The sequence below is a fragment of the Camellia sinensis genome, chromosome 13, assembly GCF_055761805.1.
Source record: "Camellia sinensis isolate YWXY chromosome 13, ASM5576180v1, whole genome shotgun sequence".
In the NCBI taxonomy this organism is placed as follows: domain Eukaryota; kingdom Viridiplantae; phylum Streptophyta; class Magnoliopsida; order Ericales; family Theaceae; genus Camellia; species Camellia sinensis.
In genome coordinates, this window is record NC_138973.1 from 39140033 (window position 1) to 39165610 (window position 25578).

The following is a 25578-nucleotide window of genomic DNA, read 5'->3' on the forward strand; positions in this document are numbered from 1 at the left end:
TAGATCGGGTTCCATGGTTTTGGTTAGAAATTTCTTTGTGATTGAGGGATAATAAAATGTTCTTGTAAATGCCCATATTGTCAATTTTTTTTATTTTTTGAAGATGCGTTGTTGGATGTTATTATATTATTGTTAGGTTTATATAGTCAATGAAATTGACTTAGCATCGATTCATGGACAAAAATTGGGTTCATTGACTTAAAATTGAAACTGATTGAATGCTTGGACTCCTTGAATTGCCCTTTGATTAAATAATACTAATCAATAATAAAATTATAAATCAATCATAGGATTAATCTGTCCAGTAAAATAATAAAATTATAAATAAATAAGATGAATAGTTACACATGGATCAAGTCTCTTTTGCAATGCTTCTTTTTTTTTTTTTTTTTTTTTTTTGAACAGTTTTGCAATGTTGATGTAGAATGGTCTTTTTTGATCGCTTTAAGGACCGGTTCATTTCTAATTATGGGGGTCCATTAATCAGAGACAACACTGATATGGAAATAAGATGATAAATCCACTATGTAAATGTGATCAATCTATTCATTTCAACTTGTTAATTATCACATCGGCAGATTCTCCATAGTGAAATTTTTTTGGAAGAGAGTTTTAAAAAAAAAATTGAGATAAATTTTCAAAAAAAAAAAAAATTGGGAGAGAAAGTTTAGAAATTTTTTTGGTTTGTTTGGTTGTATATTTTGAAAATAGTTTTGGAATTTGTGAGTTTGGGATAATTTGATATTTTGTTGTTATAGATGTGTGTGAGAGAAAAAGTGATTGAGAATGAGAGATAAGAGAGAAAAAGTGATTGATTGATGTGTAAGAGAGAGAAAGTGCTTTCGGACATTTTTTTCAAAAAATTTGAACCAAACAAAATTTAAAATATTTTCTTCAAAAATTGTATCTTGATATACAAATCAAACAATTACATTCATCTGTCCAAAAAGATACTTATTTGTCTAAAATTTACTTATATATATATATATATATATAAATGTCATCTATCTTACCAATGCTTTGGTGTGCAATATATACCATATGCAATCCTATACAAAATTACGTAAGTTTTTTCAAACTTACATAAGTATCTCACAAAAATGTGTAAGTTGAATTCAAATTTGTGCACATTTGTCAAAACTTACGTGATTATGCGAACTTATATTCAAGTTACGCATTTTTGTAAAATCACTTATGTAAATTCATACAAACTTATGTAATTTTGTGTAGAGCATACAGTGTGCATTACATATCAGAGAATTTTCTCATCTATCATTCAAATGTCATATATCTGGTCACTTCTCTATTTACTTCACCACCATCCGTAGTTGGCGACTTTCCAATAACTTTCTGACAACTTTTTTGGTGCCGGAAATTTTTACAACGCTTGCCCTTATCACAACAAAATATTAAATATTGAACCAAATAACATATAACCCTTTTTAATACGTGTTTAGATTAACTTCTTCTTTTTTTTTTTTTAAAGACTTTAGACATGTTGGTTTATTTTATCGAGTCTTTACGAAACCTTTTAAGCGTTAGGATTCTCTAGAGTAATACCCTACAATGATCTCCTACAGTGAAGGAGAGGCAGCTGACACATGGCCCACTCACCAACCAAGGGCTGAAATTTAAACTCACCAAAATGACATCGTTTTGGTGAGTAAATTGAAAAAAAAAATTCAAAATTTAAATTTCTAGGTTTCACTCCTGGGGAGAGTTAGAGAGAGAGAGAGAGAAGGGCTGAGAGAAGGAGAGAAAAGGAGGAGGACGTTGCCGCCCCTCCCGTTCCACCCTGACGGGCTGCTGCTGCCGCTACCACGCCACGGCTCAAATAACATCATTCAGTACATTATGTGGACGGAAAAGAATCCCCTCATTTAGTAAATATAAAAAATAATAATAAATAATAAAAACATTGTTGAAGACCACTACATGAGTATGTTGTCACCTTTAGCTTTGTGGTCATTAGGGGGTTGATGCCTTGGACATGAATCCTATCATGTGTGTGTGTGTGTGAGTGAGAGAGGGGATGAATTGTAAATAAAAATGAAGAGGGTAGTTGTCAAGTCCTATAATCTATAAAAAAAAAAAAAACAAAATGCAAAATCCTTTCTTTTGGACTAGCAACATACTAAATATGGCCCATGGACTGCATGGTCTAACAAGTTTGAATGCCAGCCCATTTTTCAGGGAGCTGGCCCAAAGGTTCTTCCCCAGAAGTTATCGGGTTATCTAGAGGTGTTTCCCGGTGGTGCCCAAATACTGATGTGATTGGTGTTTTATCTCATCATCGAAAAGTAATATCACTACTTAATAACAAATTATTATTTCTTGATCCACAAAAAAATGAACTTTATTTATCAAAATCAATATACAAAAGATGCTAAGACAAACATCAATAAAGTGGGATGAATGTACCAAATATTAAAGCAAAACTCAATGATCCTAATTAGGTTGGCACTGAAAAACAAGTCCTATCTTCTGCTAGCACCACACCAAAAACTAGTGAACAACCAACCCAAACAACATAAGAAGAAAGGCAAATACAATAGTCCAAGCATCCTTTTTTGTCCATATAGTAGCAGACCTTTGTTGTCCAGCATCAACATTCACCTTCCTTCCAAGCATAACCATATGGTAGCAGACCTTCCAAGCAGCCTTTTTTGCCCATGAGATTCAGAATCTGTTCTCGAAAACCAGAAGTAAACATTTGTTAAAACAGAGCTACTCTGTATTACTAGCAATCTGCAATTCCTTGGAGTTCTGCTGCATAATTGAGTACAATAAAACCAACAACTAAACGGCAGCCACAACAAGGGTGTCCCAACACTTAATCAAACTCCAATGCATTCACTCAGCAGATCTCACTTTGTTACAATACATATCTTATCTTATACAAATTTGAGATGGTAATGAACTGTATAAAATAGTCCTACTGAACTATATTTCACCCACAAAGCAATTCTTGTTTTAATAACTTCACATAGTTCCTCGATGTCTGGTTGGATGCTATTGAACACAATAATTTCTATGTTTCCATATTGCCCATAAAATCATAAGTGAGATGGTTTCCAAATCTTACCTTCCATCTTCTTCCATTTATAACTGGTCCACCAAAGCAGAACCTGTACCACCAAGCTAGGCATTGTCCAGTTAATTCCCCACAAATTCATAACTGAAGACCAAACTTTGTTATAGTTACAACATTGTAGGGATCTTGCTAACAAGTGCCCCTAGGGCACAAGTAACAGACAAAAAAAAAGAAAAAGAAAAGAGAGAGAGAGAGAGAGAGAGAGAGAGAGAGAACACAAGACACTTTTTACTAAATTCAATGTACTTCTATTGAAATCAATACACTTTTTAACATTTTCACATATTTTCAAAACACACTTTCCGACATTAGACAACGCCTAGGGGGCACTTGTTAGCATTTGCCATATTGTATATGTGAGTGTTACAAAATTATCTTGTAACATGTAATTATATTTAAATAGTAGGGGTGCACTATGGCATGTATAGTTTTATTATTAATTGGTAAGACACTAGGCATTGATGACGTTGTATCATCGTTATAATGAATTTTTACTTGCATGGTTGATGACTATAATTGTTTTTTCACCAATTGATGGGAGAAGAATACAAATAGGGAAGTTACATCATCCAACAAATAAAACTCAAACTTAGACATCACGCCTAGTAAGGAAACACCTCACCAACTAAGCCAACAGTTCGTCTTCGATGGTTGTCTTGATGCTTTTTCTTTTTACTTGTGAGTTGCAAAAATTTTCTCCGTCCACTATCTGGAAACAACGAACATTAGATGATTCTAGCTGAATCTCTTAACAATATATCTCTACTCAACTAATAAATTACAACTGGTTGAAGTTTCAAAACTGTCAATTGAAAAGTTAGGAATATATATATGGGGATGTGCATTCATTAAAAGTCACTTTCAAGATCTACTAAAAATGCAATGGGTTCAATACATTTGAACACTCTATTGCTCAAATCTTGATTTCTCTCAATCTTACTTTTACATGCACTAAATTTCTTCAAAAAAATTATCGAATCTCTAATTGTGTATAGTCACCTCATTGACGTTATAATTACTTTGAGTCAGCAGATAAGTTGTTTCACTGGACTTCCTCCATATATAAAAATCAGGTTGCTTGGGTTGGGGGAGCACTACAGCCTTAGTAATCAACATCAAGAGCACAGATAACATAGTTGGCCTGTCTTCAGGACATTTCTGCACATATAACAGACCAACCTGTATGCACCTTAATATCTTTGACATTGGAAATGAGCCCTCCCCCAATGGATTACTACAAAAAATTAAGGTTTTAGAGACCAAAATTTAGGGACAAAATTATTTTTTATGGACCAAATATTTTTGTTGTGAAAAGTGTCATCATTATATTTTTAGCAACGAAAATTTGATATTAGTGATGAATTATTATCATTTTAGGACCAAATTTTTTGTCTCAAAATAAACCATTTTGAGATCAAATTATTTTGTAGCTAAAAGTCTATATTTTAGTGACATTTTCAAAATTTTGTCGCTAAAATCCTTGTTTTTGACTTTTCGGAACGACCTTTTAGCGACTATCCTTACGACGATAGAAATTAGTCCCTAAATGTCTTTTACAACAAAATTTTCACTTTTAGAGACCAAAAAATTTGGTCTCTATAACTCTTATATGTTGTAATGGATGTAATAGCTCATAGGCCTTTCCTTCAATCCAAAGTGTCCATGCCTGACATGGCTCAATATAGAACATCAAGATAAAAGAACTATTAGAAAATAGAATATTTATACTTCCACATAATTGTTTCACATAAAGGATCACATAAGAGCAAAAATGAGAGAGTCTCACCCATTGTTTCTATTTTGTGATCTGTGAAAAGGTTTTGTGCAAGCTGCGCAACTCATCGAAAAATAGGAAAGTATAACAAGAAAACATTCTTTGTTCAAGAACTTACATGTCCAAGAAGGTTAAAATCGTGGTTTGTATGAAGGAAAACTATTCCTTTTTGCCACTCAGTATTTCTCTGAAGCTAAAAACGTCTGATTTCATTGAAAAGAGGCCATCGATTGAATATTCTGGTGACATGTAACCACTAAATGCCATTACCAAAGAAATTGGAAATTAATACAGAATGAGCTCCAGAGATGTACTTGAAAATCTGGTGACTTTTCTAGGCTAAGCTTGTACAAGTAAAAGAGTGTTGGCCACTTACAAAGTTCCAACGACCCTTTTTGTTAGTGTGGATGATTGATCTACTCCAAAAGCCTTAGCCAAGCCAAAATCTAAAATTTTAGGATTCATCTCACAATCAAGTAGCACATTGCTAGCTTTAAGATCTCTATGAATAACTCTCAATCTTGAATCTCGATGTAGATAGAGAACCCCTCAAGCAATCCCAACAATAATATCCAAGCGTCTCCTCCATGTGAGTGATCTACTTCTTGGGTTTTCTAGACCTGTATTGAATAAAGGGGCCCAAGGTTTTTATTAATTTATTAAATGTTTAAGTATTTTATATATATATATACATATATATATATATCCATTACAAAAGTGATATATTATGTTGGACCATTTTAATATCTTTTATTTATTTATTTATTTATTTATATATCTTGGTCATGAAGGGGTTTCATTATTTTGGTAACCTCTCATCTTAGTCATAAATGGACATAAATGGAGTTTTATTAAATGGACATAAATGGAGTTTCAATACTTTGGTAACCTCTTGGTCATGAATGAAGATTAATTAGAATTCATGACCTTGGTGGCGAATTAATTTTGAAATTTCTCCATTTTCTCTAGTTTAGAAAACCGTACTATAAAAGTTGTTTTGTTTTGTTTTTTTTTTTCTTGGGTGAACTAGGGGCCAGAGAGTTCAAATGAAATAAGCCATGCATGTCTCTTTGCTAAGATAAAATTTATTATAATAAAGCTATTTCAAGGAACATGAGTTCGACTGAACACTCGGAAAACCCCGTGGGATGGCTAGAATACAACTATAAAAGTTCATCCCAACCCACCCAAATCTACGCCTTTGTTTACAGTTGAAAAAATACAAGTTTAAACCAGTATACTCCGAATAGAGAAAGAAGAATGGATCAAGATCTAGAGAGAGGGAACGAGAATAGAGAGGAGGCTGCCTTTGTCCTTACCCGGTAAGATAAGTTTACTATTTACTTCTTGTTGTGACTTCTTTGCTCTGTTATTTCTTCTTTTGCTTGCATCTTAGGGTTGTATGGATCATTTTTGTGGAGGGATCAGTCCTCTTAGGGTTGATTGATAGATTGAAGATAGCGGTGAGTGATTTTATTTTCTGTGACTACTGTTTGAAGACAGCCATTTTGGGTCAATGCTTCTCTGCTTGAGCATCTTCTTGATTGAGGAATTCCACAGGTTCTTGATTTTGTTGTCGGTCCTCCCGGGCAATTGGGCTGCAATCTGCGACCATCTGTTGAAAACAAAAACAAAAACAAAAACAAAAACATGTTTTACAAAACAAAATTCACGGAAAACAAGATTTAAACAATATATATATATATATATACCTGTTGCCTAAAACTACATGAACTTCAATTATGAGGTTCTGTTTACCACTCTATTATCATCATAGCAATGGTAACAAATGCGAGATTTTGATTCTCTCAATTCCATTTTTGTAATGGAAGATTACTATATGCTTTATGAAAATTCGCTACTATTGAATTACACATATAATAAAATATCACACACTAATTAAATGATGAAAAAATTTCATAAAATATTTCATAATATTTTTTTCATAATCCCTAATATTATTCATTTTTATTACATAATAATAGCATCATAATCTAAAAATGATGAAAGTGGTGAACTGGGGTCAAAGAGTTTTTTTAGGTGAACTAGGGACCAGAGAGTTTTTTTTTTTTTTGGGTGAACTGGGGCCAGAGAGTTCAAATGCAATAAGCCATGCATGTCTCCTTATATATTATAATAAAGCTATTTCAAGGAACATGAGTTCGACCGAGCACTTGGAAAACCCTGTGGATGGCTAGAGCTTTAATTTTTTTTTTTTTTTTTTTTTTTCCATAACCAACCGTAAGAAGATAATATTAATTTAATTTTTTTTTTCATAACCAACAATAAGAAGGCAATAATAATTTTTGAATTAATAATAAATATAAAAATTTAAATAAATTATTACAAAAGTATTTCACATAAAATTTTACAATTAATTTCAAGTAAAATCGAAAAGAAAGTATTGCATGTAACTAATGTATTATAGATAATGTAAAAAAAAAAAAACATATATTTATGTCTTAAAATAAATTATATAACGGTAAGATAAATTAAATTTTTACAAAATTTGAATAAAAATTTCATATAATAGTGATATTACGTCATTATTGACATATAATCACCAATCAATAGTAAAGCAACATATGAAGGGTGAACTTCACATGCAAATATAATTAACACTCTAGTAATTTTTACATATATATTGTAAGATTAATTATATTTGCATGTCAATAATGATGGATATTACTTTTATATTGAGATTTTTTCACAAAATTTTCATACATAAAAATATAATTTGTTATAATCACTTCATTTTAAATAAAACAATCATTATTGTTTTTATAAATTTTAAAATGCCCTTGACATTTTGTTCTAAATATTATTTTTATTTAAAATTTTATATATACACATGTCAAAAATAAAAATAAAAAATCCAGCATGACCCCCCTAAGCACCTTATGGCTCTGCCACCGTGTTTTGTTTACCACTCTATTATCATCATAGCAATGGTAACAAATGCAAGATTTTGATTCTCTCAATTCCATTTTTGTAATGGAAGATTTCTATATGTTTCATGAAAATTCTTTACCATTGAATTACACCTATAATAAAACATCATACACTAATCGAATGATGAAAAATCTTCATGAAGCATTTTATAATATTTTTTTTAATAATGCCTAACATTACTCATTTCTATTACATAATAATAGAATCATAATCTAAAAATGATGAAAGTGGTGAACTGGGGGCCAGAGAGTTTTTTTGGGTGAACTTGGGGGCCAGAGAGTTCAAATGCAATAAGCCATGCATGTCTCATTATATATTATAATAAAGCTATTTCAAGGAACATGAGTTCGACTGAACCCTATGAAAACCCTGTGAGATGGCTAGAATACAACTATAAAAGTTGCATCCCAACCCACCCAAATCTACGTCTTTGTTTACAGTTGAAAAAATACAAGTTTGAGACAGTATATCAAAAAATCAGCTAGGTTTGAGATGGGTGAGAGAGAAAGAACAATGGATCAAGATCTAGAGAGAGGGAACGAGAATAGAGAGGAGGCTGCCATTGTCCTTGCCCGGTAAGATAAGTTTACTATTTACTTCTTGTTGTGACTTCTTTGCTCTGTTATTTCTTCTTTTGCTTGCATCTTCTTTGTTGTCTCCAAGCTTCACATTTCAAAAAACTAGTTTCGAATACTCCGAATTTATATTTGACGGCATTACCGGTGCCCGTGACAACATCACGGGGAGCCGGTGATAAGAAAATGGATTCAGAATCAGATGGTTTAGTGTTAGAGCTTATTTGATTGAATCTGGTAGAATTAGAGCTTAAGGGTGGCTGTTTGGGTAGTTGTTCGGGTTGTCAGTTTGGTGGTTTTCTCGATGTTGGAATCCCTCTAACTGATGGCTCTGGGAGTGTGTTGCATATGATTGGCTGGGTAAGTTTAAAGGTTTTGGAACAACAACTTTTCCCAAAACAGTCATGCCACCTCTTCTGGTGGAGGACGCCCACTTGCAACAATGACCGAACAACGTTAACGCATATAAAGCTGTCCACAAACTATGAAATAGCATAATTTAAAAAATAAAAAACATAGTTTTTTACAATACTTGAACAAAATTACATTAGAAGATGGAGGAAACCAACACATGACTCCTCTGATAGACACTAAAATATATATATACACAATAGGTGTACTGAAATCCATCTTGCATACACTTGGAAGACACAGGTAAAAACTCACAATTCAACAACCACATAATATAAAAAGAATCATAACGTCATAGCCCTCAATAATATATATGCCAACTACTAGAAATTATTTAAAACAAAAAAAATACATAATTAAAATTGGAACAAGATCATGATTTTCCTTTTAATAAGTAAATTTGAAACAAGATCATGCTATTAGACATTTGCATGTAGAAACATTAACTCCCCAATTAGACATCCACAGAGGGAATGGTTTGTCCATAACCAAATGGAGGCCCAACATAATAAATCTCTGATACAGAACATATCTAGGAAGATCTTGTAGAGGAATTATAGAAAGAAAAGAAGGCAAACACAGTAACAGACACAATCTTTGATGTGCCCTAGAGAACACCACAACTAAAAAGAGTGGAAATATATTGCCATAACAAGGTTAACATGGTTCATGAAAAAGTAACCCATGTCAGAATGAGATGAGAAGATCCACCATCACGATAGATGGACAATGGTAAACTCATTACCCTCACATGTGCTGTCAATGATGTTGCATAATTATACATATTACCTAAATTAGTATGAAGCAAGAAAAATCAACACAAAAACAGAACTAAGAGGATTCTCGGCAATCTTAAACCACATGTGATGTAGCTAATCCATGGGCAAGGACAACGGCAGCCTCCTCTCTATTCTCGTTCCCTCTCTCTAGATCTTGATCCATTCTTCTTTCTCTATTCGGAGTATACTGGTTTAGACTTGTATTTTTTCAACTGTAAACAAAGGCGTAGATTTGAGTGGGTTGGGATGAACTTTTATAGTTGTATTCTAGCCATCCGACAGGGTTTTCCGAGTGTTCAGTCGAACTCATGTTCCTTGAAATAGCTTTATTATAATAAATTTTATCTTAGCAAGGAGACATGCATGGCTTATTTCATTTGAACTCTTCGGCCAACGTTCACCCAAGAAAAAAAAAAAAAAAAAAAACAAAACAAATTTTGTTTTGTTTTTTTTTTATTATAGTATAATTTTTCAAAAATTAAAAACAATTAAAGAATTTCTTCCAAATGAAGAAATTGAAAATAATTTTTTGTGAACAATCACTTGAATAATATTTCTTTTTTTAATCTCTTAACTTTTCTTTCCTTACTTTTCCTTCTTTTCTCTATTTATATAAATTTGAGAATAAATTTTACATAAATCCAAGTATTTACGAAAATAAGAAAACATTATTTTAACCTCTAAATTATAACGTAAAAATTAATTTAGTATACATATTTTGTTTTATTTTAGCTTGACGTTTAAACTTTTTAAAATTTGATTAATTTGCCTTTTCTTGTTTGTTTTCGTTTACAATCAAATGAAATTTGCTCACTTGACACCAAATTTCATTTGAAATTTTATTTTATCTCCCAAACTATATCTTGAAAATCAATTAGCCCCTCAAATATTAAAAAAATTAATTTAAATATTTAATTAATAACTTTTTATCTCAAAAATGAAAAATTAAATTTTAAATTAAAAAAATTAAGTATTAGTCATGTTGAGTATTATTTAGATAGTAATTGAATTAAAAAAAAAATATTACCCACTCAATTTTGAAATTACTATTAGTCAATCAAATTTAGGCATATTACGAAAATAGTCTCTATGCTTTGATTCTTGTATCATTTTAGTCCTTACGATTTTAATTGGCTCAATTTTAACTTTGAATTTATGACTTTGTCTCAATTTGATCCAATTAATTACAATTCTTTGTATTTTTTTTTATAAAAAATATGTATATAGGTGTCATGTGTCATATTTTTAAAGACAAAATTATAAATTTCCTTAACTTGGTGAGTTAATTTTAACCAATTTAGTGATAATTTTCTTTAAAAAATATTAACGATACTATCAATTAAACCAAATTAACACAAAATCTAAAATTATGGGTCAAAATTGAGCTAATTGAAAGTAGAGGGGCCAAAATTACATAATGGGTTAAATATAAGGACCCCTAGAGTAATTTTTCCTAAATTTTATTGAAATTAATTTGGAGAATAAACTAGTTAAAATTGCGCGCAAACATACATAGAGTTATCACAAAATTTTCGGCTCAATTTAGTTTCTTTAGGATCGACTCTGAATAATTTGAGACTTAAAGAGATAATTCTAAATGAGAATTTTTATATTTTTTATACAAAGTATGTTATTTAAAATTTATTTTTTTTATTATTGAGATAAAATTATTTATTAAATATTAAAATTTAATTTTTTTATATTTGGGGGATAATTAATTTTTAAGATATATTTTGAAGGGTAAAATAAAATTAGATGTCACGTCAACAAATTCCGTTTGATTACAGACGAAAATAGATAGTGAGAGGTAAATTGATTAAATTTAAAAATTTAGTAGCCAAGTTAAAATAATACGAAATATAAATGATAAATTAATTTTTGTATAATAATTTAGGATACAAAATGATTTAGTTCCTACAAGGTTCAAAAACATTTATGTCAAAATATTTCCCTTTATGGTGCATTTGAATAATTTCACCATGGTCATCAAAGTAGCTTATAATGACTGTCGGTTCACATTACATTATTGTTATATATTTCTTACATATTTGCATATACGTGTGTAGATAATGGTTTTTCTTGGAAATTTGTTAAATTTGTCATTTATTTCCCCATGCCTTGAGTTGCCACCACCACCCAACAATCACCCACTCGCCACCACCACCCACCCCTCGCCACCACCACCACCACCACCACCCACCATCCACCACCCACTACCTATGTCACGACCCCAAACCGCCCCTATTAGTTTGGTGCCGTGATGACCAGTAATCCGTAATTACCGAAGGCCAACTTTCGAAAACTTAACACAATCAGAGTATGAATATAGGGGGCTCACAAATGCGGAAGCAATGAATCAAATACAAGTGGTCCATAAGAGCTGTGCATAGATCAAATGAAATGTCAAACATTTCCAATTAACTTTACAAATTGAATACAACAAAGCAAGATATGTGTTACATCTTGATCAAAAGGCTTCTTGAGCCGACATATACAAAATACAGCAATTACAAGCCAAGAAGCATGATTTTCAAGATTCGCCGACATGAATGCAAAATAAAGCCGACATAAGCACGGATCCAAAACAAGCTTTCAAAACAGTCTAGGCGTCGCCGACGTCCTGCTCATCACCTACATATATATAGAGAGGGTGAGCTTGGATACTCAGTGAATGGTACTAGAAATAAAGGTTTGCATGAATAAAGCCGAAGTCTTTCAAAACAAAACTCGTCGAAACTTTATCGAACAGGGGATGAACCGTATTCATCTGTTAAGTCTTACAAGTCTCAGGGGATGCTTACTGACATCGGCAAAACGAGGGATGAACCATATTCATCTGTCAAGTATTACGACATTGGCGAAGCAAGGGATGAACCGTATTCATCAATCAAGTATTACAACATCGGCGAAGCAAGGGATGAACCGTATTCATCAATCAAGTATCACAACATCGGCGAAGCAAGGGATGAACCGTATTCATCAATCAAGTATCACAACATCGGCGAAGCAAGGGATGAACCGTATTCATCAATCAAGTATCACAACATCGGCGAAGCAAGGGATGAACCGTGTTCATCAATCAAGTATCACAACATCGGCGAAGCAAGGGATGAACCGTATTCATCAATCAAGTATTTCAAGTATCAGGACTGTACGATCCGTAATCGTTTAGTCAAAGGTACTGCGAAAGTTTATAGTCCTCCAGCACAAGGGACTTGTGTTACTTAGGCCCGTAGCCCGATTTAACATAGTAATCTTTTCAAGAATGGACCGTATCCTTTTACACTTAGTACTGCGAAAGTTTAGAGTCCTTCAGTACAAGGGACTTGTGTTACTTAGGCCCGTAGCCCGATTTAACAAGGACCGTATCCTTTTCAAAGATGGCATCAAAACAAGGATTACACTTGTCATATCAAAACAAGAGCTATTCATTCATGCTTAACAAAACACTTTTGTCAAAACAAAGCAAGCAAGATTTATCAAAAACAAGTATAACATAGCTTTATCAATAATACCACTCACCTAGTTCTTCAGGTGTAGACTCAAAGCAAAGATCAAGGTCCTACAATCACATGGCAAATCACATTCTCAAAACGAGCTATACCCATATACGAATGATCTCGGCATTCTTAACAGATCCAAGTCAATAACAAAGCAAAACGTGCTGGGAGTTTAAACACTACTCCCGTCTCAGGAAAACAAACTGGGTACCAACCAGGTCCTTGCCGAGGTTCCACACATCCTTGCCGAGGTGTGGTCCCGTTGGCCTCAGTCAAAAGCAAAGTCGGGAAAACCTGGGTTTTCCCTTTGAAGCACAAGAAGAACATGATGAACATGATCGAGAGAAAGATGAATGTGAGCTCAAAACTTGTTATAAAAATCTGAGATTTCATGTCAAGAGTTCAAAACATGGACCTGGGTACCTATACAAAATGGTCATGCAAGAATAAACACAAAACATGGTTTTCATTCCAAACTTTCGGATCAAAACGAGACTTTCTTCAAGAACATATGAAAAACCATTTTCTCTTTCCAAAACCAACTTCAAATCGATGCATGGCATGCAAAACAGATTCGATCATGCAATGCAGCTAGATGATCAATAACAATAATCAAAGTAGATTAAGATTCTTACCCCAAAACTCGAATCCAACGGTTCAAACTACAAAGATCAAGCTTGGAAGACTTGCTCTCACTCAAGAACTTCTCTTCCTTCTCTCTAGAGCTTCTCTCTCTAAGGGTAAAGATTTGAGGCAAGAAAATGATGTGTTTCAAGGTCTGCCGGCTGTCTTAACAATCAGCTCGGACACGTGGCGCTACCGGGTTGGTTCAGCTCAAAAAGGTGATTGATTGATAAGACAAGTCTCTGACAAAGCGTATGCAGCAAGCTCGGTACAACACATCGGCAATGAACGATATCGGCTCGAATCAAGGATAAGGCAACGGGGTAACAAAACATCGGCTAGGGAGGACGACGCTTGACTAAGCTGTGCCACACCTTGGTCGGGGTGTGCCACATCTCGGCCTAGGCCATACCTGCCCAAGGACAAGGTTCACTAAGTGCGAAACATCTCGGCAATAAATGCCCGAGGTGAAGATGGGGGTCGACCAAGGTCTCAAAATAGTTCTAAGTACAAGGGTTCAAAGGCGAACTAAGCTCAAGAGGACCTCGGCCACACACACACCAAGCAAAGATCAAAATCATGCTAGCAACTTTAAGCAAATCAAGACAAGGCAAAACCTTCAAAAACAAAATAACAAGGCAGGTTCATGCAGGAATGTATGCAAGTATGACAAGAGTAAGGTGAGGGTTGTTACATCCTACCCCCCTTAAAGAAGTTTGGTCCCCAAACTTAGATTACCTTGCTCAGAAAACAACTCTGGATAACGGATTCTCACATCCTCTTCCCTTTCCCACGTGGCTTCTATGCCATAATGTTCCTTCCATTCGACCTTTACCATCGGTATCGATTTGTTTCTCAACTGCCTCACTTGTCTGTCAATAACCCTTATTGGTTTCTCCTCGTAGCCCAAATCCTCATCAATCGAAGTCCCGAAATGATCAATTATATGCAGTGGATCTCGGATGTATTTTCTCAACATCGAAACATGAAACACATTGTGGACTTGGCTCAAATCTGGCGGCAAAGCAAGCCTATAGGCAACGGAATTAATTCTCTCAAGAATTTCAAATGGCCCAATATAGCGAGGTGCTAACTTACCTTTCTTTCCAAATCTGGAAACTCCTTTCATTGGTGAAACTTTCAGGAATACATGATTCCCAACTTCGAACTCTATCTCATTCCTTCTCTGGTCGGCGTAGCTCTTTTGTCGGCTCTGGGCAGTTTTAATCCTCTGTTGGATAAGTTTAATCTTTTCTGTTGTCACTTGAATCAATTCGGGACCAAGCAGAGTTCTGTCTCCGACTTCGGTCCAACATATCGGCGACCTACATTTTCTTCCATACAAGGCTTCATACGGCGCCATGCCAATGCTAGCTTGATAACTGTTATTGTAAGCGAATTCCACTAAGGGCAAATGTGTTCCCCAACTTCCTAGGAAGTCCAATACACAAAGCCTAAGCATATCTTCAAGTGTCTGAATTGTCCTCTCTGTCTGCCCATCTGTCTGGGGATGAAAAGCTGTACTAAATCTCAGCTCGGCTCCGAAAGCCCTTTGTAGACTCTGCCAAAATCTAGAAACAAATTTAGGATCTCGGTCTGAAACAATTGACATCAGCACTCCATGAAGTCTGACAATCTCGTTCACATACAACAAGGCAAGTTGATCGGCGTTGAAGGTAGTCTTAACAGGTAGAAAATGTGCTGACTTAGTTAATCTATCAACAACAACCCAAATCGAATCCATACCTTTCGGTGTCTTCGGCAAACCAATCACAAAATCCATGGAGATGTGCTCCCATTTCCACTCGGGAATCGACAAAGGTTGAAGAAGTCCTGCTGGTCTTTGATGTTCTGCTTTCACTTGTTGACAATGTAAACACTGGGACACGAATTCGGCTATCTCTCTCTTCATATTTGGCCACCAGAAGGTCTGCTTCACATCTTGATACATTTTGGTGTTCCCTGGATGGACGGCAAACTTAGAACCGTGAGCTTCCTGCAAAATTTTCCTCTTTAACTCTGGGATGTCGGCCACACATAACCTTCCTTCAAACTTGAGTACTTGGTTTTCGATGGTATACCCTGGTCTCGGCTTTGTGCCAATTTCCTCGGCTATTTTCTTGAGGAAGTTATCCTCCATCTGTCTTGTCTTTACCTCATCAACAATAGTCGGCTCCACTGTCATCATGGTCAAGCACGCCAAATTTCCATCTGACTTTCTGCTCAAAGCATCGGCTACACTGTTGGCTTTTCCCGGGTGATATTGAATTTGCATATCATAGTCTTTCAACAATTCAAGCCACCGTCTTTGCCTCAAATTCAATTCCTTCTGAGTGAATAGATACTTTAAGCTCTTATGATCTGTAAAAACCTGACAAGTAGCTCCATACAAATAGTGACGCCAAATCTTTAAAGCAAATACCACGGCCGCCAATTCTAAGTCATGGGTAGGATAGTTTTTCTCATGAGGTTTCAACTGACGTGATGCATAAGCTATAACCTTACCCTTCTGCATTAATACACAACCCAAACCCTTATGTGATGCATCACTATAGACATGAAACTCTTCGTTACCTGATGGTAGCACAAGTACTGGTGCTGTAACTAACCTCGTCTTCAGTTCCTGGAAAGCTGACTCCCGATCTTTAGTCCATTCGTACAGTGTTCCCTTCTTAGTCAGTTGCGTCAATGGAATTGCAATCCTTGAGGAATCTTTCACAAACTTTCTGTAATAACCTGCCAAACCCAGAAAACTACGAATCTCGGATACATTAGTCGGTCTCGGCCAATTTACTACGGCTTCAATTTTGCTAGGGTCAACTGAGATACCCTCTTCGTTAATCACATGACCCAAAAATGAGATGGTAGAAAGCCAAAACTCACACTTGTTAAACTTCGCATACAATTTCCGTTCTCTCAAAATCTGTAAGGCAAGTCTCAAATGATTTTCATGTTCACTTTCGCTCTTGGAATAGATCAATATATCATCAATGAAAACAACTACAAACTCATCTAAATACGGTTTGAAGATTCGATTCATTAAATCCATAAATGCAGCAGGGGCATTGGTTACTCCAAAAGGCATTACTAAAAACTCGTAGTGGCCATATCTTGTTCGAAAGGCAGTTTTCTCAACATCTTCGGCCTTAACTTTAAGCTGATGGTAACCAGACCTAAGGTCGATCTTGGAAAAGACTCGTGCTCCTTGTAACTGATCAAGCAAATCATCAATTCTAGGTAACGGGTACTTGTTCTTGATAGTGACCTTATTAAGTTCCCTATAATCAACACAAAGACGGAGCGAGCCATCCTTCTTCTTAACAAATAAAACAGGTGCCCCCCATGGTGAAGTGCTCGGCCTAATAAATCCCTTATCTAACAGTTCTTGTAGTTGCAGTTTCAATTCTCTAAGTTCAGCTGGTGTCATCCTATAAGGTGTTTTGGAGATCGGCTGTGTTCTTGACATGATGTCAACTGAAAACTCTATTTCCCTATCGGTCAGGTGGCCAGGCAATTCATTTGGAAAGACGTCGGGGAAATCATTAACAACTGGGATGTCGGCTAAATTAACATTTCCATTCTGATCACTCAATATACTACACAAGTAGCCTCGGCACCCCTTCTGAATTAACTTACAGGCCTTAATGGACGAAATCAAGTAAGGTGGGGGCACTACCCCTTTACCCTGGAAAATAACCTCGGCTAGGTTTGGGGGTCTCAAGGTGACACTTTTTGAAACACAATTAATAGATGCATCGTTCGCAACTAACCAGTCCATTCCCAGTATAATATCAAAATGAGCTAGGTCTAGCGGCATTAGATCTACTAACAACTCAACATTCTTAATCACAATAATACAAGCCCTGTAAATGGATGCAACAAACATAGATCTCCCAAATGGAGTAGATACAGACAACACATAATCAAGGGGCTCTAGTTCTCTATTAATTTTCTCGGCAAACTTAGTAGATATAAACGAATGAGTAGAACCCGAATCAATCAACACATAGGCATCTTGGGAGCAAATTAGGAGTATACCTGACACCACTGCCTCAGCATTCTGAGTGTCTCCTGGTACTAACGCAAACACTCTGCCCTGTCTCATCTGTCCTTTCCCAGCATTTCCCTTCTGAATGGAACCCGAGGTATTCTCACCCTTCTTGTTGTTATCAGCCTTTGTCTTGGGGCAATCCCTCACATAATGGCCCATCTCGCCACATTCATAGCAGGCTCTAGACGTCCGACGACAGATTCCGAAATGTTGCTTCCCACAATCCGAACACGTCGGCTTAGCATTACCTTCCTGTCTTAGGTTACTAGTACTGCCCATGTTCATTCTCTTCTTGGTGCCCGGCTGTCCTTGGCGATTGTCATAGTTCTGCCTTTTTCGGTGGTTCTCTCCCGAACTCTGGTATCGATTCAAATTAGCTTCGGCCTGGATGGCTTTGTCCAATACTTCGGCATAAGTCGGCATATTGAGCAAACTAACCCGGTCTTGAATCGGTCCACGAAGCCCACACTCGAACTTCCTAGCCTTCATATATTTGTTGTTGGCCATGTGAGGTACAAACCTCACCAATTCAGTAAAAACGCGGTCATATTCGGCCACTGTTCTGTTGCCTTGCGTCAGAGTATGAAATTCGGTAGCCTTGCGGTTTCGAACACTTAGGGGAAAATGTTTCTTGTAGAACAACTCTAAGAATCGAGTCCAGGTCAAATCTGGATTGCTCCCTCTAACCATCATCCACCACCTGCGAGCGTCATCATCTAATGTGAATGCTGCCAACGTCACTTTCTGAGCGTCGGTGCTAGGGAAGATCTCGAACAACTTCTCCATTTCTAAAACCCATGCCTCAGCCTTCATCGGCTCTATACCCCCAGAGAATCTCGGTGGCCTCATTTTCTTGGACTCCCTGATCAAAGCTATCGTCCCATCTCTATACAAGGCTGGTTGTGGGGGAATTTGCGGCACTGGAGAGGTGGAACTACATTTCGGCCGTTGGTCTGCTCGGCCTGAGTCGACGTAGTACTAGCGAACTGCTGTCTGGTTTGCCTCAACTCGCGGGCCAAACCTTCAACTAATCTTTCCAATCTGTCCATTCTGTCTTCGGGCTGATCCTGGCCAAGCGGTGGTCTACCTCTCCTCATGATGCTATGAGTATGCAAGGTATGACTTTAAAACAATTAAGCAAATAACCACATAGGCAAGTAGCAAATAAGTATATCAAAACAATGCACACCTTGTTCAAATAGCAAACACCATGATGCAATCCTAACATCTTTCTAAGGGAAATCCTGTGCTCTTTAGGACTCAAGTGTGTGAATAACGTATACCGAGGAACTTGTGCTCTGATACCATTCTGTCACGACCCCAAACCGCCCCTATTAGTTTGGTGCCGTGATGGCCAGTAATCCGTAATTACCGAAGGCCAACTTTCGAAAACTTAACACAATCAGAGTATGGATATAGGGGGCTCACAAATGCGGAAGCAATGAATCAAATACAAGTGGTTCATAAGAGCTGTGCATAGATCAAATGAAATGTCAAACATTTCCAATTAACTTTACAAATTGAATACAACAAAGCAAGATATGTGTTACATCTTGATCAAAAGGCTTCTTGAGCCGACATATACAAAATACAGCAATTACAAGCCAAGAAGCATGATTTTCAAGATTCGCCGACATGAATGCAAAATAAAGCCGACATAAGCACGGATCCAAAACATGCTTTCAAAACAGTCTAGGCGTCGCCGACGTCTTGCTCATCACCTACATATATATAGAGAGGGTGAGCTTGGATACTCAGTGAATGGTACTAGAAATAAAGGTTTGCATGAATAAAGCCGAAGTCTTTCAAAACAAAACTCGTCGAAACTTTATCGAACAGGGGATGAACCGTATTCATCTGTTAAGTCTTACAAGTCTCAGGGGATGCTTACTGACATCGGCAAGACGAGGGATGAACCATATTCATCTGTCAAGTATTACGACATTGGCGAAGCAAGGGATGAACCGTATTCATCAATCAAGTATCACAACATCGGCGAAACAAGGGATGAACCGTATTCATCAATCAAGTATCACGACATCGGCGAAGCAAGGGATGAACCGTATTCATCAATCAAGTATCACAACATCGGCGAAGCAAGGGATGAACCGTATTCATCAATCAAGTATCACAACATCGGCGAAGCAAGGGATGAACCGTATTCATCAATCAAGTATCACAACATCGGCGAAGCAAGGGATGAACCGTGTTCATCAATCAAGTATCACAACATCGGCGAAGCAAGGGATGAACCGTATTCATCAATCAAGTATTTCAAGTATCAGGGCTGTACGATCCGTAATCGTTTAGTCAAAGGTACTGCGAAAGTTTATAGTCCTCCAGCACAAGGGACTTGTGTTACTTAGGCCCGTAGCCCGATTTAACATAGTAATCTTTTCAAGAATGGACCGTATCCTTTTACACTTAGTACTGCGAAAGTTTAGAGTCCTTCAGTACAAGGGACTTGTGTTACTTAGGCCCGTAGCCCGATTTAACAAGGACCGTATCCTTTTCAAAGATGGCATCAAAACGAGGATTACACTTGTCATATCAAAACAAGAGCTATTCATTCATGCTTAACAAAACACTTTTGTCAAAACAAAGCAAGCAAGATTTATCAAAAACAAGTATAACATAGCTTTATCAATAATACCACTCACCTAGTTCTTCAGGTGTAGACTCAAAGCAAAGATCAAGGTCCTACAATCACATGGCAAATCACATTCTCAAAACGAGCTATACCCATATACGAATGATCTCGGCATTCTTAACAGATCCAAGTCAATAACAAAGCAAAACGTGCTGGGAGTTTAAACACTACTCCCGTCTCAGGAAAACAAACTGGGTACCAACCAGGTCCTTACCGAGGTTCCACACATCCTTGCCGAGGTGTGGTCCTGTTGGCCTCAGTCAAAAGCAAAGTCGGGAAAACCTGGGTTTTCCCTTTGAAGCACAAGAAGAACATGATGAACATGATCGAGAGAAAGATGAATGTGAGCTCAAAACTTGTTATAAAAATCTGAGATTTCATGTCAAGAGTTCAAAACATGGACCTGGGTACCTATACAAAATGGTCATGCAAGAATAAACACAAAACATGGTTTTCATTCCAAACTTTCGGATCAAAACGAGACTTTCTTCAAGAACATATGAAAAACCATTTTCTCTTTCCAAAACCAACTTCAAATCGATGCATGGCATGCAAAACCGATTCGATCATGCAATGCAGCTAGATGATCAATAGCAATAATCAAAGTAGATTAAGATTCTTACCCCAAAACTCGAATCCAACGGTTCAAACCACAAAGATCAAGCTTGGAAGACTTGCTGTCACTCAAGAACTTCTCTTCCTTCTCTCTAGATCTTCTCTCTCTAAGGGTAAAGATTTGAGGCAAGAAAATGATGTGTTTCAAGGTCTGCCGGCTGTCTTAACAATCAGCTCGGACACGTGGCGCTACCGGGTTGGTTCAGCTCAAAAAGGTGATTGATTGATAAGACAAGTCTCTGACAAAGCGTATGCAGCAAGCTCGGTACAACACATCGGCAATGAACGATATCGGCTCGAATCAAGGATAAGGCAACGGGGTAACAAAACATCGGCTAGGGAGGACGACGCTTGACTAAGCTGTGCCACACCTTGGCCGGGGTGTGCCACATCTCGGCCTAGGCCATACCTGCCCATGGACAAGGTTCACTAAGTGCGAAACATCTCAGCAATAAATGCCTGAGGTGAAGATGGGGGTCGACCAAGGTCTCAAAATAGTTCTAAGTACAAGGGTTCAAAGGCGAACTAAGCTCAAGAGGACCTCGGCTACACACACACCAAGCAAAGATCAAAATCATGCTAGCAACTTTAAGGAAATCAAGACAAGGCAAAACCTTCAAAAACAAAATAAGAAGGCAGGTTCATGCAGGAATGTATGCAAGTATGACAAGAGTAAGGTGAGGGTTGTTACAACCTACTTGCCACCACCACTCACCACCCACCTGCCACCACCCACCACCCATCACCACCACCACCACCACCGTCACCCACCCACCCATCATCACCACCCACCACCACCACCACCACCACCACCATCACCCACCTGCCACCACTACCCACCACCCATCACCACCACCACCACTACCGTCACCCACCCACCCACCTGCCACCACCACCCGCCATCCGTCACCCACCTGCCACCACCACCCGCCGCCACCGCCACCACCACCCACTCGCTACCACTCGCCACCGTTACCTGTCCATCCACCACCACCACCCACCCGCCACCATTAGCTACCCACCACCCACCGTCACCACTTTCCACCACCTTCTTCTGCTGCCACTTGCCATTTCTGACTCTTTTTATATTTTTCTATTTTTTTAATCATTTTGTCAATTACCAAACGCGTTTATAGTTTATGTTTTTCTAACAATAAACAAAAAACTAGTTTATAAAATTTTTGTAAATATAAACTGAAAATGTAAACGTTACCAAACTCACCCTAGGTGTATCACTTTATCCCACGAGCTAAACGGGGTGTTTTGTTTTCCTTTTTTGGAATACGTAATTATAATAAAAAAACGAAAGATATATAATAAAATTTAATACACATATTTTATAGGAAAAATAAAATAAATAAAAATAAATTATTCCCTTAAAAGAAACAAAACAAAGTCTATAAAAGACAAATACAAATATTCCGAACAAAAAGGATTTAAGGCTGTCTTTAGTAGAGATTTTGAAAATTAATTCCACCCTTATATTTGAATGCTATGTGTAGTTAGAGTTTTGAAATTATGATTTCAAATCAATTTCAAAATATATTTTGAAAACATGTTTGGTGAAGCAGACAATTTTTAAAATTTTGATCTACTCGGTCGTCAGCCTGGATATCCTCCTGGTCGTTCGTCGGGTTAACCGGAACAGTACAATTTTTTTTTGCAATTGCCAATCACCACCTATTATTTAGAATATATATATATATATATATATATATGATATTTTTCAAATATACATATTATTTTTTTAGATCAAAATGAAAATTTATTTTTTTGAATTGAATTTTAAAAAGAGTTTGGTTATGAATTTTGAATAGAATTTTCAATAGAGTTTTGAGTTGTGTGTTTAGTTATGAGTTAAGTTTTTTAATTAAGTTTTGAAAACTCTTTTCAAAACTCATGACCAAATAACTTTTCTCATTTCATATGTCACATTAAAAATTCAAAACTCTTTTTAAAACTCATAACCAAACAAACTTTCTCTTTTCAAATTATAATTCCAAAACTTACAAACTCAAAATACAACTCTATCCTCAAATCATAATTCTAAAACTCTACCAAACACTACCTAAAATGTGACACCCTAAATGCGTAATTAAATACCGCATAACTATATATTTATATATATATAATTATGGTTGAATGTGATAATAATGATATATAATTATTTTAAGAATTAGGCCAAAGTAAAATGACACTACAAGTTAAATAAATAAATAATCATAAGAAGAAAATATATTTAAGTACATAGTTATACATGCTAAGATGTAATTTAATTTGACATTAATTTATCAACATGCGAATAATATATTATTTAGGGGCTAAAACCACATTAATACGGAATTGTGGCCAAAAAAAATAGGCAAAAAAGAAATATAGTGAAAGGTGGCCAAATCACCTATTAAGGCAGCAACAATGATACATCCCATTAATTTGGGAGTATTAATAGACCACTATTGAGGTGGAAATTCAAAAAAAAAAAAAAAAAAAACTTAAGGTCAAAACATCACATCAGTCAGTGGGACTCACTCTCTAAAACTCCTTTAATGCTTCCAATTTAGAGCTCCCAAACATTTTTCATTAAGGCAGTGAATCATCACATAAGAAATTAATCATAAGGTGAGTCACCTGCTAAGCTTAGGAGTAAAAGAGAGTTACGGGTAGCCAGTGAGACCAAAAAAAAAAAAAAAAAGTCTCAGAAGGAAGCATAAAGAAAAAAAAAAAAAAACAAAAATTAGTAAGAAAAAGATAAGGGTTGATATTAAGATGGGTTATATTATACCTTGAGTCACCATACTATATTTTACGTATATTTTGAGTTACCATAAATTATTTTACGTAATCTATGTTTTATAAATTGTATTAATATTTTCATTACATTAATTATTTTTTGAATTCTATTTGCTTAAATTGAAACCCATGGATATGTTTTTTTAACTTTTAAAAATTATTTGACAATAGTTTTATAAATAATTATGTTTTATAAGTATCACCACGAGAGTCCCCTACACTGGGAGACTTAAATAACTATTGGCTTCTATTTGACCACTTACGGGTCCTCTGTTTGTCGTGGATCCATTGACCTCTCTGTTCTAACTGTCACTCATGTGACCTCTGTTCTGTTTTGTTATGTACTGTGGTTGTAGTTATTTATTTACATAATTTCTGTATTTCAGTTTCTGCCACTTAAGTAATTTGTTTATTCAAATTAAGTTATGTTAATATTTTAACTTAAATAACTATCCATGGTTATTTTGTATCCCCTATATTCTTGGCATAACGTTTCTCACTCTGCTGTGTGCTTATAGCTGTTACCCTTTCAGGTGATGAAATGTAAGGAAGACACGTAACCTCCTGTAATGGAACCCGCACAAGAATTTGATATTGATCCATTATTTTGTTTTTTTTTTCTTTTTTTCTCTAAAATTCTGTCACTGCATAATAAAATAATAAAAGTCCCACGGATGTATTTTCGATCATTAACGAAGAAAATTTTCTGTTTAATTATTTTTTTACTTCCATTCTGCCTCTGTTTGCTCCATTTAATTTGTTAAGATTAGAATTAATTAGTAATTTGCAATTCCAGCCCTAAGCTCTGGGGTTGGGTCATGACAATGATAGTATCAAAGCAATGGTTTTTAACCTTCCTTGTAGAATCTTACGTTTGTACCATGACTAATTCTGGTGATGTAGGATGTCCGAGTTTATTCTTAGTGAGGCATTGTGGAACGAGCTCGAGGCTATGAGTCTGGAGGGAATTTTGGCAGAGTATCACATCCCGCCTCGCCAGAGAAATAGGGAGATTCTAAAGACATAGTCAGGCGACTACATCCAGGCCTCGACTAACTGATGGGTTGGCCAATATATGTACAAGCCGATCTTGATGATGTAGCATACTTATCGTAGAGGCAGAGTCGTACCTACAAGCACGGACGATATCTTGGACCTACCCTGTAATCGGCCTTGCCCTAGGATTTGACCGCCTTCACTATATAGTTGGCTTTTTGCCCCCAGGTTTTGCTGAGAAAAGGGGAAATATTTACCCCGAAGACTAAATATTCACCAACATCCCTAACCCTTTGGAAATTATTAATGTCCAGAATGTTGATTTTAGCAATGACTTAACATATGTCGAGACAGCCGATTGGATATTCGATCGAGTGTTTTAGGGATACATACAGTCCGTTCCCATTTACACAGTTCAAGCGGCATGGGTTTGTTTTGGCATGGTACAACTACGATGAGAATTTGAGCTTCTTATGCAACATTATTTTCCGTGGTTATTTGACCTACCAATCTAGATTTTGTAGAAAAGAATTCTTTTTGTGAGCTAACCATGATTAAATCTAATTCCTATTTTGTTTTGGTACCAAAAGGGATTGGACACTAACATAACTTTTAACTTTTGGGATAAGGATGTAATGCTAATATTGTATTAGTATAAATAGTAAAGCTAGAATTTTATATATATGATACTTTATAATGCCTTATAAATGTGAAGTCACGTTTATTAAGTTATTTCACACTAAAATCTACTTTGTAGTAATGGCCAA

The 25578-nt window shown here is 36.0% G+C and overlaps 1 pseudogene; it reads right to left on the reverse strand.

Annotated features, from left to right (window-relative positions):
• Positions 1-5027: 5027 nt before the first annotated feature.
• The window catches only part of LOC145805322 (G-type lectin S-receptor-like serine/threonine-protein kinase SD1-1), a 150077-nt pseudogene continuing 129526 nt past the window's right edge, over positions 5028-25578 (reverse strand).